This window comes from Drosophila grimshawi, unplaced genomic scaffold, assembly GCF_018153295.1.
Source record: "Drosophila grimshawi isolate 15287-2541.00 unplaced genomic scaffold, ASM1815329v1 contig_848, whole genome shotgun sequence".
Taxonomy (NCBI): Eukaryota; Metazoa; Arthropoda; class Insecta; order Diptera; family Drosophilidae; genus Drosophila; species Drosophila grimshawi.
In genome coordinates, this window is record NW_025063692.1 from 10,097,751 (window position 1) to 10,115,383 (window position 17,633).

Below are 17,633 nucleotides of genomic sequence, written 5' to 3' on the forward strand. Positions count from 1 at the left end.
AATGTAAATGCTTGCAATAGACAGAAGAGGACATATGTATTGAATGGGTGGACAGTATATATTAGTCACAATCAATACAAATATGCTCAAAGGAACTAAACTAAACATCGAACTAATAGTGTTGCAAATACTTTGCCAGGGACTATGGAATGTAACTAAAGAGTGTTCCATCGGTCTGTAAATATCTATCGAACAGTGTTTTTATTGTACAACATTTTATTAGTTTACAATTCAGAAGGCAGCTAACCAAATGAAATTTCAATCAAGTTTTGTGAAATAAAGTATTTGCATAGAGATTTGGCTGTTCTAAGCGGGTTACAGGGTATATGCTAGTTGAGAGTTCATTTATGTGTGCTTTTTATGCCTTAGTTGTCGCATTTGGTTTCTTTTTTTTATGGCATCGTAAACAGCACATAATACTAAAGAGCTTTGTTTGGCCGAAATCATGGGCGTGGCAAAAGGGCGAGCGCGTCTGGCCGAAAATTTGTTGCTTACTTTGTTTACCGGCCCCGAATGTGTGGGCGTACAAAGCCTCGTGTCTGAGCGCTACGGATTCCATACTGGGCACTCGTAGAATGCCTGCCTGTCTCTGTGTGTGTTTGTGTGTGTGTTGGTGTGTGTGTGTGTATGTGTTGGTGTGTAAGGGAGCGCTTTGCCTTTTGCCTCGTGTGAATAATAAAATAGTTTCGAGTATCCATTTGCATATTTAAAATGCGAACGGATGCTAGCAAAAGGGGGCGTGACCAGCAGGCACTAAATATTTGCTTAAGCACTAAACACTGTCTTCTTCACGTTCCTGTGTCATATCCTTTGTGTCCTGTGTCCTGCGTCCTCTGCTTTGTGCACGACTCGATGTAGCTATGGGTGTTGGTGTTGGTGTGGATGCGGGTGTGCATACACAACTCTTTTAGCATGTTCATGTCCACAGCTGCTAATGGCTTTCATTTTGCATCGCTGCCACCACCATACCATCATATCCCTTACCCCGGCCACGTGCTGAGCATTTAGATTTAATTTTTTATGCACTTTCATTAAATAATAGCACGTTAGAAAAGCACGTTGGACAGGGCTGGGAACAAACAGAAATACATAATCACATTCTAGACACAAATGAAGTTGCAACAGCTGTTGTGTCCCTCATTTTCGCATATATACATTTATGCTATATATATATATATATATATTCGTATGTACATATGTACTAATATGCTGTAGTTTGGGCATCTCCCATTGGAACTTGACTGCCCATGTTGATTAAGGTTAACAGCGACTGAGCTCAAATTCTTTCATCAGAAATCCATGGAGAGTCTGCGTTGCTTTAGTTCAGGGAATTTGTACGCAGAAAATACTCATACAAACACACACATATAAACACACACACACATGCACACACACACACACACTCTCAATTTAGATATACACCCACAAGCTGTATTTTTAATTGAACACAAATTAAATTTAAGGGTTAACATTTTCTACTAGTTCCCCCCGCATAATAGAAAAAGGGGAGAACTCAAATACACAGAGCAACAAGCTAACAAATCAAACAAAAAATGTAAGCTGGAACGCGAATGAAGTGAAATATATATAGAAATATATATAGATATATATTTGTAAATTCTGAAGTTTTACATCGATTTAGATGAGAGGTGGGAGTGGTAAAAAAATACAGAATTTTAGCAAAGATTTATACTTTTAACTTGCAACGGTTATTTAAATGATTCACCTGCACAGCAATATCGTAAATATTAAAGTAATTATTAAGGTGGGCACTCTGGGCACTTTGACAAATTTGAAGACACTCATAACTACTTAAATACGACCAAAACTTTGAATTGCAAAGTTGTGAACATTAAGGCTTAGATTTACTTCCAGCTGCTGTTTGCCATTGTGTTTAGTGCCTTGCGGCATTAGAAAGTTGGAAATTAGGATGGGTATGTTTTTCTTCGAGTCTAATTGCAAATCGACAGCCCAGTGCAAGTTGGGATTATTTGTTGTTTACCATAATAAAACGCAAGAAACTCAAATTCCAAAAGTATTAAAAATAAATTGCAAAACACTCACACAGACAAACACACAGATTGGTTAACTTGCCGGGATTAGGAAACAGATCCACGCATATACACCAAGAGCTTAGCCCTTCAGTTGACAAGAACAACGACAACAAACAATTGGAAAGTATTTGGATCGCATTGTGTGTGTATTAAGAACTTTCGCCCCGCAAAAACACAAGCGAGTCCCAGGTGCAGGAGCAGGAGCAGGCTCGATAGTCCACCAAGTCCACCACAGACTGACACTCTCGGATTAAATACAAGAACTAAACGAGCGAACACTTTGCACCACACACGTACATCTGTGTACATAACAATATGTATTTATGTATGTATGTATGTATGTATACGTTCGAATGACACATAATAACATAAAGGTATTATAGAGCTTAACTAGTATTTCATGATACGAGAGACAGTAAGGAACTGTTACACCGACATTTGTCCATTCGCATGGGATTTGCTGGGGATTCATATTTAAGCTGTTTAGGTGTTAGAATTCGCCAGTTTAAACTACAACCTGAATTAATATGAGTTTCACAAAAGTTAGCAATTTGTATATACAGTTTTTGAATGCATTTACATTTACAAATGTTATGCTATGTTTTTTATAACACTTCACTCTGAAATCGGTTCAGACTTTATGGTTGCGAGTATCTTAAGAAGTATCTAAGGTTCAACAGTTTTTTACATTTTGCATTTGTTTTAATACCCTGCACTCAGCTTGATTGAGTAAGATGGATATCATGAAGGTGTGCGAATGTATGCAACAAGTTGCATCTCAGACTCCTTGAGCTATATATAATATGGATTAATATCAACAGGCTAGTGGATCTAGCCATATCCGTCTATTCATACGAACACGACTATATCAGACAATATCAGAGCAACAGGCACCAAATTTGGAATTATTAACATTAATTCAAATATCTACACATAATAAAAGTATGGCATCTGGTATTTTGCATTGTAGACATCAATAGGTCTTCTGCAAGTGCTGTAAGATTTTAGCCATTGAAGTCGTATTTCATAACGCCTCACTATGGCTGGCATGCCTCAAAAGTTAATTGAATTCGTGTATTGTTGTTGTTTTTCTTAATATTCGCAAATTGTTATTTTCAAAAGGGCTTTCAGATCTGATTAAATTAAGTTCTAAAGGCTTCGGCTTACACATTTGACCTTGACCCCGACATGAATTTGAGATTAGTTTTGCAGTTGGCCGTTTGGGATTTTAGATGTTCGGCGGTTGGTTGTTGGTGGCTGGTGGTTGGTGGTTGGCGGTTGGTGGTTGGCGGTTGGTGGTTGGCGGTTGATGGTTTCGATGGCGTTTCGGGTCTGTGTGTGTTCTCTGGGGGTCAATGGCAAGGGTGCATGATTAAATAAAAGTATCAGCTTACGAAAGCATCCATTGTCATTTATTATGATTACGTGCACATGATGCTCTGACAGTTGATGCCATTCCTAACCTGGCCACGTGCGGGTCCGAATTGGTTTGCTCCTCTCGGTCGCAGGTGTCAATGGGCCAACAGATTTTGCGATACTTACAAAGCATAACGCTCAAAGCGTTTCGATTCTTAAAGTTTTTACGATGCCAATGCTGGCAACAGCAGCGGCAACAGCCACGTCAACATCGCTTTATTGCCCCCCCCCCACCCCCCTTGCACTCCTGTGTGTGTGTGTGTGTGTGCTTTTTTTATCAGGTAGGCATAGCATTAATTTAATCGGCATGTCATTTCATGTTGAAAGTTTTGTTTTACGCTGTTCAGTGGGGCGGGCGGGCGCCATAAAAATTCACTGGTTTCGTGTGCAGTCATCAGGCAAACTGCCAATGCCACGCCCCCGGCATTCATCTATCACTCAATGGTACACTCTGAAATAAATGCGCCATCCTTGCTGCCACATATATATTTATATATGTATATATTTATAACTTAATTTCTGAAATCAATGGTCTTCTAGTTAGAGGTCTTGAAAAGCAGTGTTATTTTCTCTAAATTGCTGTGCATTTTTGACATAAGTCAAGACTTAGTTTCCAAAAACCAAATCTTATAGTTAAAGTCTTTTAATAATATTTTAATAGCTATGTTGGTCGTATATTGTATTGCTCTAAATGTACGACTTACTTTCAGCTAAACTTTTTTTTTAATTGAATCGTTGAATGTTTCTCAATACGATTTCATTAGAGGTTAATTTTCGAAATTGTGGCTCATATTTTTTTCTGAGTGCAGACACAGAGCGCCGCTGTCACCGCAGACTTTGCCCGCAATGCTCTGTCAATCAGAGAAGGTAGCGTCGATGTTGTTAGCGTTAAATGAGCTGAAGTGGCAGTGAAAATTGCAATATGCTGTGGAGACAACGGTACGAGGAGGATACGCCAGATTGAGATGGTACCGGTGTTGGTGCTGGTGTTGGTGTTGGTGTCTGGGGCTCGAAGTGACAGGTGAACCCACCTCATTCTCACAAACCCACAGAAAAGCTTCTGGGAAGTACTTATGCCTGTCTGCATGGGTGAAACTGGCTTTGTGGGGGTGTGTGTGTGTGGATTCGTGTCTCTCAGTACATGTGTCTGAGTATGCAGCTGCTTTTGATTGGTATTCTGCTGTAGCCTGACAATCGCTCAGCGCATCAAGCGCGTGGGCACACTGTGTGCCAGCAGCTGACACACAGGAGCAATGGCTGCAATTAATGACTTGTATAGTGTGCATCAGCAGGAATGGAATTTATCTCGCATTAGTTGGGAGTACAATGTGTGGGCGTAAACTAATCTCACTTTATTGTTGAGCAATAAGCGAACTTTTCATGTTTTACCATCCAATTTTATCAGTTGACAAACTTACCCGAAATACCAATTGAAATCAGCTATCAAGCAGTAAAGTGAGCAACAGCTGCAAATGAAAAGACCAAAGTTTTAGTTTAGTAAAGTAGTTAGTAAATATTTGTATATAATATATATTTATGTCAAATAGCCCAATCTGCATAATGTTTGCTAAACTTTGGATCTACTCAGTCAGAGTTATAGAGCTAAAAACTATACAGTATTGAATTGGGTGGATTTGCTTTCCAGTCGATTTTAATTCAAAAGTCAACGAAAGTGAAGAGCTAATTTACATTTGAGTTGAGTTTAGCGCATTTTGTGTAAGCATTTTATTAAAGTTATTGTTGATATCCGCTGTTAAAATTCTGTATAATTAATGAAAGCAGCCACAGCCAGCCAAATGATTAATAGGGGTCTAACCGCGCCGTAAATTAACGAGCAAGTGCAAGTTCGATTTATTGCATTATGTAATACACATATTTACATATATGTATACACAGTGAATAAATGCTTTTCATATACAAAACATTTAATATTAATTGAAGCATTTGTCAGTTAATGTTCGAATTTTGTTTCCATAATAAACGGTTCAAATCTAAGAATAAATGCTTTTTATCGCATGATAGGATTTTTTTCTCAGTGTATCAGACGTACACCAGCGATATAAACATACATATTGACACTCATGGTCAGCATAATTTTGATTGGAAATGCAAGCTCGAAATAACTTCGGGGAAATTAAATGGTCATCGCATAATGTAAATCAGCAAATGGAAAATTCCACCAAAAGCTTTTCAAATATTACGCAAAAGCCCAATGGTTTTTCTTTTTGTAAGTCATCCTGCCTAAATTGAAAATTAAAAAAAAAACCGAACGAAATTCAGTAACTGCAGAAGGGGGAAATTGAACGGAAAATTAAAAATAAAATTTCACATTTGCTGTGCTATTTACCACATTAGCCTTGCATGCCGCAACCAGTTGATGAATAATTCAAGATGTTGGTATACAGTGTACAGTAAAATGAATTTTCTTTATCTTTGCTTATAGAAGTACTTGTCAAAATATTGCACAATATTAGTACCCAAGCAAAACAGAGCCTTTAATTTGAGAGGTCTCTTTGCAAGTAGAGTGTGCTGTGAGCCACAATTACTCAAATTATATTTGTGGCCGCAGAAACTACTCCAGTATGCGATGTGGGTGTGCGAGTGTGTGTGTGTGATTGTGTGTGTGTGATTGTGTGTGTGTGATTATGTGTGTGCGCGTGTGTGTGTCTATGGCAACGTTTGTACAGCTCATTAAGAAGTTGCGTGTGCAACCGCAGAAGCCATTTGTTAGAAAATGCAAATGAAAGTGCATTTTGCATGTGTGCTGCTGCGGTACGGTCGGTGGGCGTAACATCTACTTCAGTTACCCCACTGATGCTAAAAGTATTTATGCGCCGCACATAATGGCGAAAAGTTGTGCGACCAAATGGAGCAGAGGGCCTAAAAGAAAATTGAGTCCAGTCGCATAGTGGATACCACTTGGGGTCACGGCCTCTCATTGTCTTGTTGCGTGAATGAAATGGCGAATCTGTGGCAGCTGTGAAAAATGAGCGCACGTACTGCATATGACAATAAAGAGGCAGAGTCCAGCCAGAGCAGCCAGAGCGGGATTAGAGCTGCTCGCTCCAGCTATGGTCACAATATGTGGCTTGTGACACATGCATGCAGATGTCATCGAGCATATGCATATTCGCTGTGTATGCATGATGGCAACCAAAACTTTGTTTGGCACGATGCATGCCACACAATGACTTTATTAGTATTGTATTTGCTCAAGTGAAAGTTTCTTAAAATTTGTCATGGATGTCGCATATACTTTTCTCATAAACCCATCACAATCACAAGCAGCAACAAAAGGCAAATTTCTAAGAAACATTCAATTTGTTCAGCAAAATATTTGCGCTTATCTCACAGTTGAAAAGCGTCAAACGGAAGCATCACGTTGGCGACACAGATTCAAACAGGCGTATTGATTGAGAGATAAGAGGCGAGGGGAGACCAGGTGAGGAGCAGTACAAAGATGCTGTGGGTATTAAAAATTTCAAAAGCAGATCGAAAATACACGAAAAATCCATATGAATGCAATGCTAGTAAAAGAAGGTAAACAATTTCCTTGAAGAAAACGCAGAGAGAGAGAAAGGAGAGAGAGGGAGAGAGATAAGAGAGATAAGTTTAAGAATGCTATGATTTTCTGTGTCTGTATAAAACTGGTGCTTATTTTATATGACATTTAAGGTTATTAAATTACCTTTCCAAATAGTATTAACATTATTAATACTTATTATGCCTAGCTTATGCATATGCTTATGCTTATCCACTTCAAGCAGCTGTGAGCTGAGTAACTTAATTAATTTGCTGCAGCTTGATTGTGACTCAATGTACGCTGATTAGCTTCCAGTTGCCAGTGAAAGCAATTTCATGTATTAGAGTACTCCATCCGTACACACAGACAATCACAAACACGAACAGAAACACAGACGGACACAGCCATGGATGCTACCTGGGCATCTCAACTACATTTCATTGCATATTTGCAGGCGCTGGCGGCGATACACAAAAGTCCCCATGGGGCAGGGCAACACTTTCATTATCTTTTATGTGCGTACATTCTTTTCAGACTTATGTGCGAGTGTGAGTGCGGGTGTGAGTGTGAGTGTGGGTGTGGGTGTGAGTGTGGGTACGAGTGTATGTGTTTGTGTTTGTGTTTAGTTGTGTTTGTGTGGGTGTAAGTCGAGTACATTCGAATGGCGCAGCAGCCAATTTATTTGAATAACCAAATGATTGGAGCCCCTCTGACATATCTATTGATGAGCCAGGCACACCACAATCAGTAACTAACAACAGTCAGCAAAATGGCCAAAAAATTAAAACAGAGGGCGATGGAGGCGGACACATGTGTCTCTCTGTCTGAAGTGGCATCCACAAAGAGCCGCCACTTCACATGCATTTCATTTCATCCCCATCTGTCCGATGGCACACTCGAGCACCCCGGCATAGGGTGAGCATAAATGAGCTGCTGCTCATCGAATGTGGAAGCTGGCGACACTGCTGATGATAGTGCGAAAATACATTTGATGTTGCCACAGCCGTAAATGAGTAATCCCAATGCCAACGACAATCACGCCCAAAACCAATTTCTAAGCCAATCGACAAATGCCAAAGCCAATGGCTTCTTCAATTGAATATAATTTGACTGTCGCATTAACAGCTGGGCCCCCGGAACAGGCAAGACGCAACCAGACAGTGCCGCCAGCGAGGGTCTTTCGCTTTAACCCAAATGAAATGTAAATGACCATGACTGTAGTCAATCCCTTCAGCACTTCATTCATACATACATATGTATATACGTTTGTATGTGGCCCATAACCATAAAATACAAATCCCCAATTAAATAGCAAAAACAACGCAAACAATATCTTTACCAGAAATAAGAGTGGTTAAAAATACAAAAATTGTGGTCACTTGGCCAGATAAACGAATCCTTGTAGGGTGCGAGCACAAGGACATCGAGATGGTCACCACCAATAATTAAAACAGAAAATAAAGAATTGAAGCTATAAGACACACCGAGGACTGTATACTCTTTAAGAACTTGTCCACCTGATAGATACAAAATATATGCGAGCTAATTAATATTGGAGTCACATTTTGATAATTTATATGTGAAAATGTTATAAGTTATGTACACAGGATATATTACATGTAACTGGTGAGTTTTGACCGATAGTAGAGATACGATCCTGATGATTCAATATGAAATATCTTAAGAACTAAAAGACTAGTTTGCAATAGACTGAAAAATGGCATGATATGAATATCTGATGGGGTCGGGAGGCATTCCTATAATGGGTTACTTACTACATTACAAAATTGTAATGCCGTCTGCATGAGTACATTTAAGCTGCAACTGGCAGCCAAGACCATTGTTCCGTCGCGACGCCGATGCTTGTCTTTGATAAGTCCTGCACACTGCGATTTGGCTCAAGGCAATGGCAAATTGGCAAAACAAAAAAATAAATAAATCGCCAAAGCTGCTGGCGGAAACAGTTTCTGATACCATTCAACGCCAAATTTAATAGCTAGCTTTGCATCGGGATTGTGCTCTGTAAATTGTATAACGCCTGACACGTGGCGTATACGCAGTCTGTACTAGGAGGGGTCTTCAAATTAAGTAAATTTCTAAACTGACATTTATTTTATACAAAGTTGTTCACACTATATAAACAGAGCAAACGAATAAAAGGACTTAAAATGTTTCATGGCTTCACTTTATTCGACAGTTGCCAGAAATATGTCGAGCTGGCCGAATTTGAACGGAAAGTTGCCATGGGCGAAGGCTTTAAGAATATAATTGGCATCTCAATTAGGGGTTCGTCACCTATTACCTAAACTTCATCCAAAATAATATATACGTTAATTTAGCAAGTGGTCGAGAAGTCGAAGGGAGAGAGAGAGAGAAAGAGAGTGGAAATAATCGCATTGGCTTGGCACGTGTTCAGTGAGTGGTGTCATCAATCAAGTGCAAGTAGGCAGCTAATCAATTGATGTTCTCAAAGCTGAAAACAAACTAAATAACAGAGGCTCAACACTGGGCAAGTGGTAAGTGGTAAGTGGTATAAGGCAAATGGCTCATTTGGCCACGTTGCCAACTTCAAAGTCGGCAGTTAGCCATTCAATCACTTGCGAGACGCTCGGCCAACTGCCAACTGCCAACTGCCAACTGCTAACTGCCACTTGCAACTGTCTGTCAAAGGCACAAGGAGCTGTAGTTGAATTACATTACAACCGAATGACTTGGACAGACCGAAAAACAATGTGCCATTTGGGCCATGCCAAATGGTTTAGTTAACCCAACTAATGGACCCAAAACTCGTGTCAGTAATCATAATATTTATGCCAGGAGCAATTCAATGATAAAGTAAACAATACCAATGGCAGCCAATATAATCGGAACTGCTACCATTACTGAACCTAAAACTGGACCAGAATCTAAGACCTCTTTCAAACTCAAAGCGAAATATTGAGTTTGGCGACAATTCTCCATCTCTCTTTGGAAAAAGCGATTAAACTAAATATGCTGACGAGTACAAATATGTGCACCCACCCACACACCCACAGATACAGACACAGATACAGATTTTGATGTACATGTAACGAAGACACATAGTTACAAATGGAGACTCGCCATCAGCTTGGCCATTGTATCTATTTTTTGGGTGCTGCTTTAAGTTGACTGCACATAAATCTTGTGTCGGAGCCGAAACCGAAACCAAAACGTACATTTGACTCTGGGGGAGGATGTGAGACGGGGCAAAGGACAATGTATACCATCATGGAAATTCAAAGAAATTAATTAAATAACCGACATAAATAACAAAATCAATGTTCAGTCAGTACACAGCATAGGTGAATTTCAAAGGCATCAAATGAATAAATGACCCCAAACAGTGTCTCTTTAGTGTCAACTCAAATAGTATGGGTAAAATAATTATGTATTTGGCCGTTGACATTCACCTAACAACAACTTATTTACAAAATATGCAAAAGCCTTAAAAATGTAATTTGCAAACATATTAATAATGATATTTATATACAATATACAATATATACAATCAAATATGAGATTTCAACATTAGATTGCATAAGAAAAATCGTATAATAATGCGTCAGATAGAATAATCTGAATAGATCTTAACTTTATTGAGTCATTGAACGGACGACGGCTTTGAATACTCCTTTTATGTTGCAAGATGATTGAAAAAATTTGTATTTCCTTTTATGCTGTAGAAATTGTTTTCTTTTTTTTCCTGTTTTTTTTTCTTCTTTTTTTTTTTGTAAATTTTATATTGGCTTTGGGGTGAATCAGTAACAGTGAAACGAATGTCAAACGGCTGCTAAAACCCATTTAAAGGGCCAAAATGCTCAGATATAAATTAAAACGAATTAAAATTGTTGCAGGCCAGGAAAATCTCAACTGATGATGAAGTGGCCAGAAAGTTTATTGGGGGTGTGCGTGGGCCCTTCTTGGTCGTCACTTGGAGGTCATCTTGGTGTAGTCAGGCAACGGCTCTAACTAAGATTAACGAGTAGCTGCTTCAATGGTGTCGAAGTCGACAAACTCGGGTTAATGCCAATAAATGTGCGTTGCCCTTTCTCATTTTAATCCAATGATTTATAAACTTAATTTCGTATGTATACATTGACAAGCAACCAAAGTCTGCTCGCAAAAAACAGAAATGGATGATTATAAAAATAAGACAATTTCGTAGTCGATTAAATGCCAGAGAAGTTTCCAAATGTTCGTTTTCTGTTTTCATTTTTTAAAGTAACAAATTGTTTACGATAGTCCATAAATTAGTTTTACAGAGCGCAGACTGAACTGGAAAAACCTGTTGAAGGAAAACCATACTAGTTTTTTTTTTTTTTTTTTTTTTGGATATTGTGAAATAGATAACTGACCGTTAAATGTGCGCCATTTCGTAACACGCAACGTGACCATCATCATTATCATCACAAATGTGGCAGTGAAGTGAGATGACGTCAGGTGATATTTTTATATCACGCCTTGCGTTAGGTACTTGCAACAAAAAGCAATTCAGATGCATAATCGTTTGGCTTTTTATCATTACATAAATTTTTTGTTGCAACTTTTGCTTACGTTTTTATGAGCGCTGTTTTCTTCTTTCTTTTTTTTTTTTTGTCAGCTTTTCAGTTTTTACGTGCTTTTTGTGTGCGTTACATGACTGATTAAAGTTATGCCTGATGGCTACTTTTTGTGAAGGTTGTAAATAGTCAGAACATGAATTTTATTGAGAGTATCAAGCAGCGAGCACTGCCAGATGTCGTATACAAAATAAACTCGACAGGCAACTTAATACAGCTACTTTGTCTTTGGCACGAATACGATGATGGCGAAACTGTAGAAATCATATAACTATAATGGCGCCCAACAGCAGTGCATCTGTGCCTCCCATTTGATGGCATCTCTCTCTCTCTCTCTCTCTCTCTCTCTCTGTGTGTGTGTGTGTGCATTTCGTGTTCGGCATCTGCATTCGTTGCCCGTTTCGTATCTGTGTTTGTGCAGCACATCAGTATCATATTTTTGTATATCCTGTACTCGATACATACATATAAAGTATATATTGGGCTGTGGCTGAATCGCTTTATGCCTTCTTGAACTTATCATTCATATGTAAATTAAATATTGATGTTAAGTATTTTATGTTTTATATTGTATTTTTTACTGCAGCGTTTTAATTTGCGGTAGTCCATTTAAAGCATAAAATATATATTCGCATTTTAGTGGATCTTTAACAGCAATTTACATTATGTTCTTAATAGTCAGCTCAATTCCTGACATGCACGAAAAATTCCGTAATGTTCATATTTAAGTCAGAAGTATCTTTTGGTCGAGCAGTTAATACTACAATATTTATCCAGATTTTTTTTTTGTTTAGTCAAGTGCTTAAAGCGAGTTAACTTAAAACGTGGTCATGCTAAATTTTGTTTGCAAACCCTCATAGTCACATTCGTTTCCAATGTGGGTGTGGCAGTTTATATTCGTTTTGCAACTCGTTAATACAGCTCGCCTTGGCAACCGCCGCAATTGGGCGTAACAAGATTTGGCGGCATATCAAATACGTTTTTCTTTTCGTTTTTTTTTTTTTTTGAAGGGGGTTTGGGTTTGCTTATGGGATTTGTGTAAAATGCAGAGCACAAGATACAAATGGAACTGAATGGGCAACAAAAAATTGAGATTTTATGCTCGCTACTTTTTTGTTGCGCACCCAAACAGAACAAGCAGTGGAAATAATGAGAGAAGTCAAAGGCACAGCAAATTAAGCAACTAAATAGAAGGCAAGGGCAAAGTCGAAAGGAAGTAAGCAAGCATTCAGGAGTCATGATTAAAATGAGACTCTAAGTTGCTGCAAGGCAAGGATCAAGGATACTTGTACAAGTGAAAAAATAAAACCACCACCGAACAGAACTGCCACCGTGACAAAACGGCACCCAAAGTGCGCCTCGAGCAGTTTACACGACTTCGCAACTCATACCTAGAATACCTGAGAATATATACTTACTTACTTTCTAGTTAACCATAATATTGTATATACTCTCTACCATGAAACTCAGCTAAATGTTGACTGAAACTAATCGGTGCCAAAGATTCTATTACTCTTCAATACTTCATTATGTGTATAGCCTCACTTATAGATCGAATTGTAAGTGAGTCCTTCTCTGTCTGTCATTCCTGCAGGGTACTGGATATATAGACAATAAGCAATTTCTGTACACGTGATTCACGTAGTTTACTACCACAATTTCACCCCCTCTGCAACTTTGCAACGTTTCAGATAATTTTAAACCAATTTTATGCACTGTTGAATAAATTTGATTTTATAACAAACCAGTGGGTTTAAGCATTTGTGGTCTAATTACTAGTTTATGATATCCATTCAGTATAATGTTAATAATCTTCTTTTTTTTTTTGCTTTAATCTTTTTTTATATGCGAGTTGAGAGCAGATAGCATCATATACATATATTCACAGGCATTATAAAAACATTACTATTAGTAAGTGTAAATTGGGATAGAATTATACGAAAGGGTGTTCATAGATTGGCGTAACATCAGTAATTATTGAAAAATGATTGCTAATATGTTGTTACCTTTGCCTCCTTTGAAACTGACTTGCGTGTTATTTAATGCGGTTGTCAGGAACGGGCTATGAAAATAATTTGACTTTGCCTTTGGCTTTGGCTTTGACTGTCTGCAATTCGAGCAGTTAATTGAGCAAATAAATCAGAGTGTCACGCATCGTATACGCACTCCGAATGGAGGATGAATTATATGTGTGTGTGTGCATATGTGTGTTGGACAAAAAGTCATTTAAAGCTAATCCATAACAAATTGACGGCAGAAGGGAATGCGAAATGCGAACAAATATTAATAATGTTCCGCATTTGGCTATTGTTGTTTTTAGCTGATGCCAGCTAATGAGTCAAAGTACGATGGTCCTGTGCGAAATTCCTGCTGAACGCTGTTTGTTGCCTCGTGGCACGGTGGCCCCGTTGTCTGGTGCTTCGAACTTAACTTTGGTGAAGGGCTCCTTGCCACTTCTTTACTTTTCTTTAGTTTCGTATCGTTGCTATTTCGGTCGCAGCGTGCGGCCCATAATTCATTTCCACTTAATTTGACTTGCACACAAGCTAGGACCAAGAACACGGCCAAGTACTAAGCACAACAAGGCCGTTTATATGGGTATGGGGCACTAGAGTGCGGCAGCCAGTCCTTCTGACTCAGCCGGAAGACGCAGACACCTGACTAGTTGCCTGGCTGCGCGTGAAGAGCCTTGATGACAGATAGGTCCTGGTCCTGGGCACTTCCCACTTCACAGTTGGCACTTCGCACTTGCACAGACAGCCGTCACTTCAATTCACTTGGCTGACAATTGGCCCCGCCAAAAAGGGTGAGTTCAGGGTGCGAGCAGCCGGCCAGAAGGGTGCGTGCAATTTTTTAAAAGGTTTTTTTTTCACATTTAATGAACGTCAATAGGCGTTTGCTGCTACTCATTTTTATTATTTATTGAACACATCGAATAACCAATAAATTCAATTTGGAGCGCAACAAATGAAAAGAAGTGCTTATAAATTCTTTCAGACATTTTTACATTGAAGAAACAAACACAAAACATTTTTTCAAAAATAAAATTATAGAATGTTGATCCGGCTTCTAGAACGCTTCCAGAACCATATAATTTGTAAGGAAGGCTTATATGCGTATTTGAGTATTGAGTATTTCTACTATAATACTTGTTACTGAGAACAGAGCCAGCTGCTGGAAGGAAGAATATTAATAGAACAGTATCATAACAATATTGTGAATGAAGGGAAGTGTAAATTTACCTAATTAGAATTTTATTCTTTATTTTCGTATGATGATGCAAACGATAGCCATTCACAGCAAGGGTTGTTATTGCCCATCGTCAAAGCGACGGAGAAAAATATAAAGGGAAAACTGTTGCATAGCGAATTGGTATCAACAGAACTAAGTGAGCGTTCATGAGTAGGAGTGGGATGCATTAAAGGGTAACAAAAAGGAACAGTACTTAGAAATCTTGCCATTACACACCCATAAAGCCCCACTGGCATCCCATTACAGGGACACATCCTGTTGTCGTGGACACATTTGTGGTTAGCGGTTCTTACAATCAGCAAGGTGTTTGTAGATTGTGTATGTGTGTGTGTGTGTTCAGTGTCAGGCTTTGCAGCTTGTGTTGAATGTAGGTCTCGTATATTTAATGGCAGTTTTGTTCTGGGTCATCTGAGTAGTAACTTTGGTTTGGCATCGATGAGCGCTTCACTCTCGACTTTGTCCTCTCGTCTCGTCCTCGTACAATTTGTATCATTTTCTACATACGTGGCATGGCTAACAAGCATGTGTATGCTTGAGTGTGTGTGTGTGTGTGTGTGTGCGGATCTCGTTTCACGGCGAGCGAAGCATGAAAAGCTCATGCCATACTTCAGACACTGGCTATCAAAAAGAAAACACAAACACAACCCAAAAAATTATTTTGTTGTCAACAGTTTCTAGCTACATTTTTATACACTTGTGTGTATCAGTGTGTGTATTGGTGTGTGTGCGTGTGTGTGTGTAACGGGTAGGTATGCGGTGAATTAAAGTGTCTTGCAAATATTTGTCTCGAAAAATTGCGCATTTTATCGTTGACGCACAACCTACGATGTCGATGACTGGACTCCAGACACCTTTTCGGCTGATGGCTGGCCTTCGACATGTTGCTCAATCAAAGCCTCTGATACTCAATAATCTGACTCCCCATCTCTTCCTTTCACCCTGCCTCTTTTGACCTGGTACACGAGCCAAATTCACCTATCCGAAACTTTCTTGCACTCGCACGCCTCGTTCATTGCTGATTTTTATTGGATTAAAAATAAATTGAGTTAAAAGTTTAAATGTGGCGAACAACAACTTCTCCAATGGATATTTTTAGTAAAATCAAAAATATGACTTAAAGCCATGCATTCTAAAAATAAAAATCCAAGCCAAAAATGTAATTCAATTATAATTGCTTTAAATTTAAATTTAAAAATAAAATGGGTGAATAGAACTTAATGTTAAAAGTTGTAAGAAATGGCCGTACAAATCGGACTGATTCTACGTTCACATATTGTATCAGACGTTGCTAAAGAAAATATTTTTATCGCAGCATTTTTTGCATACATAAATATGTTCAAAGACATAGATATTTATATTTATTATGATTATTTATTTATGATAGGAAAGACCAGACCATTTTTGGGATACTTTCAATCTTGGAATTTCATAAAAATCGGTATGCAGTAAATCGTTTGTAAGGTTTCAATATTTCAATTTTACAACCATCTTTGTTTTATTATCCGGCTAAAGCTGTAATTTCCACATCATACGTTTGATATATTACGATATTCGATTTCTGGGGCTTATAAAACAAGTTCAATTAAGTTTCATATCTAGATCCAACCGATATTTAATTCTAGCATAAAAAATACAAATAAACATCATCGCAAAGCTCTTTGTGCAATTTAAAAAATAACATAACTCACAGGGCTTCCTAAGCAGAGAGATACTTTGTGCTTACAAATAGCTAATAATACACCATAAAGTTATTTATTTTTCAGTCTATAGCTTACTTTTTAATTTGGTATTCAACTTGTTGATTGCTTTTATCTAATTAGACATATTACAGATTTTTGAGGGACAACAACTCGCTTAGCGTGTTAAAGGCCACTGTTCGCTGTCCGAGACAAACACAGGTCAACCAGTTGACCAGGTCAAAGACCGCTGCTTCTACGGCTGCTGTACGTGTTACTGCAGGTAAGCGGGTACGGGTACGGCGGATAGGCAACGTTACAGTAGCTTAAGAGCCAGCATTTTTTATATAAATAACAAACACAATTCCCACAATTCCCGCGTGGGTGTATGTGTGCTAAAAGCTTTATGTGGATTATGTTTTTATGGCGCCTGCTGCAGCAATAGAGCCATTTGGTCTCCGTAAACGATATATATATATTTTTTAAGATATGTCCCCCTATATAACAGTATACGAATATAAGCAGTCCACTGAACGAGTTAGTTGAGATTAGCCTGAGAAATAATTCTGCTTTTGATTTTTTTATTCTCTTTGTCCTTGTCTTAAGCCTTTGTCCTTGAATTAAGCTAATAATTAATATGGCATTACATATGTTTTACAATTCGAATAATAGCATTATATTAAGCAAGAAAAAATGTGTATATATAAATATAAAAAAAACTATAAAACTATATCTATATATACATCTATATAATGCACACAAGAACTCCATTGTGATGGAAAACGACAACAATATTTATTGTGTGGAGGCGACAATTAGATAACTTGAAATTATCCGATTACCACGTCGTACATCAGTCATATATATATATATATATATATATATACGCTGCTAGGGTATTCAACTTTGCCTATTGCTCTTTTTTATTTTGTTTTCCTTCCTTCTAATTTTTTTCTATTCTGCTTTTTTTTGGCTAAGGAAACTTTTTTTTGGCATAGGCATTGTCAGTTCACATTCCCCATTCCGGTCATGGCGCAATAGCTGTGGGCGCCTTTGTTGTGCCACTTTTGCTATTTGGGTTTTTTGGAGGGTATTAACTTTTACTGGAAACCGGCAAAACCTCAATTATCAA

General features: G+C 38.3%; 1 protein-coding gene across 1 annotated transcript in view; it reads right to left on the reverse strand.

Moving 5' to 3' along the window:
* The window catches only part of LOC6566010 (allatostatin-A receptor), an 88,903-nt gene that overhangs the window by 40,170 nt on the left and 31,100 nt on the right, over positions 1 to 17,633 (reverse strand). Inside the window, exon 2 of the mRNA XM_001992390.3 lies at positions 4,889 to 4,936. The gene's annotated coding sequence lies outside the window, so the exon portion shown is untranslated. The remainder of the gene's footprint in view (positions 1 to 4,888; positions 4,937 to 17,633) is intronic.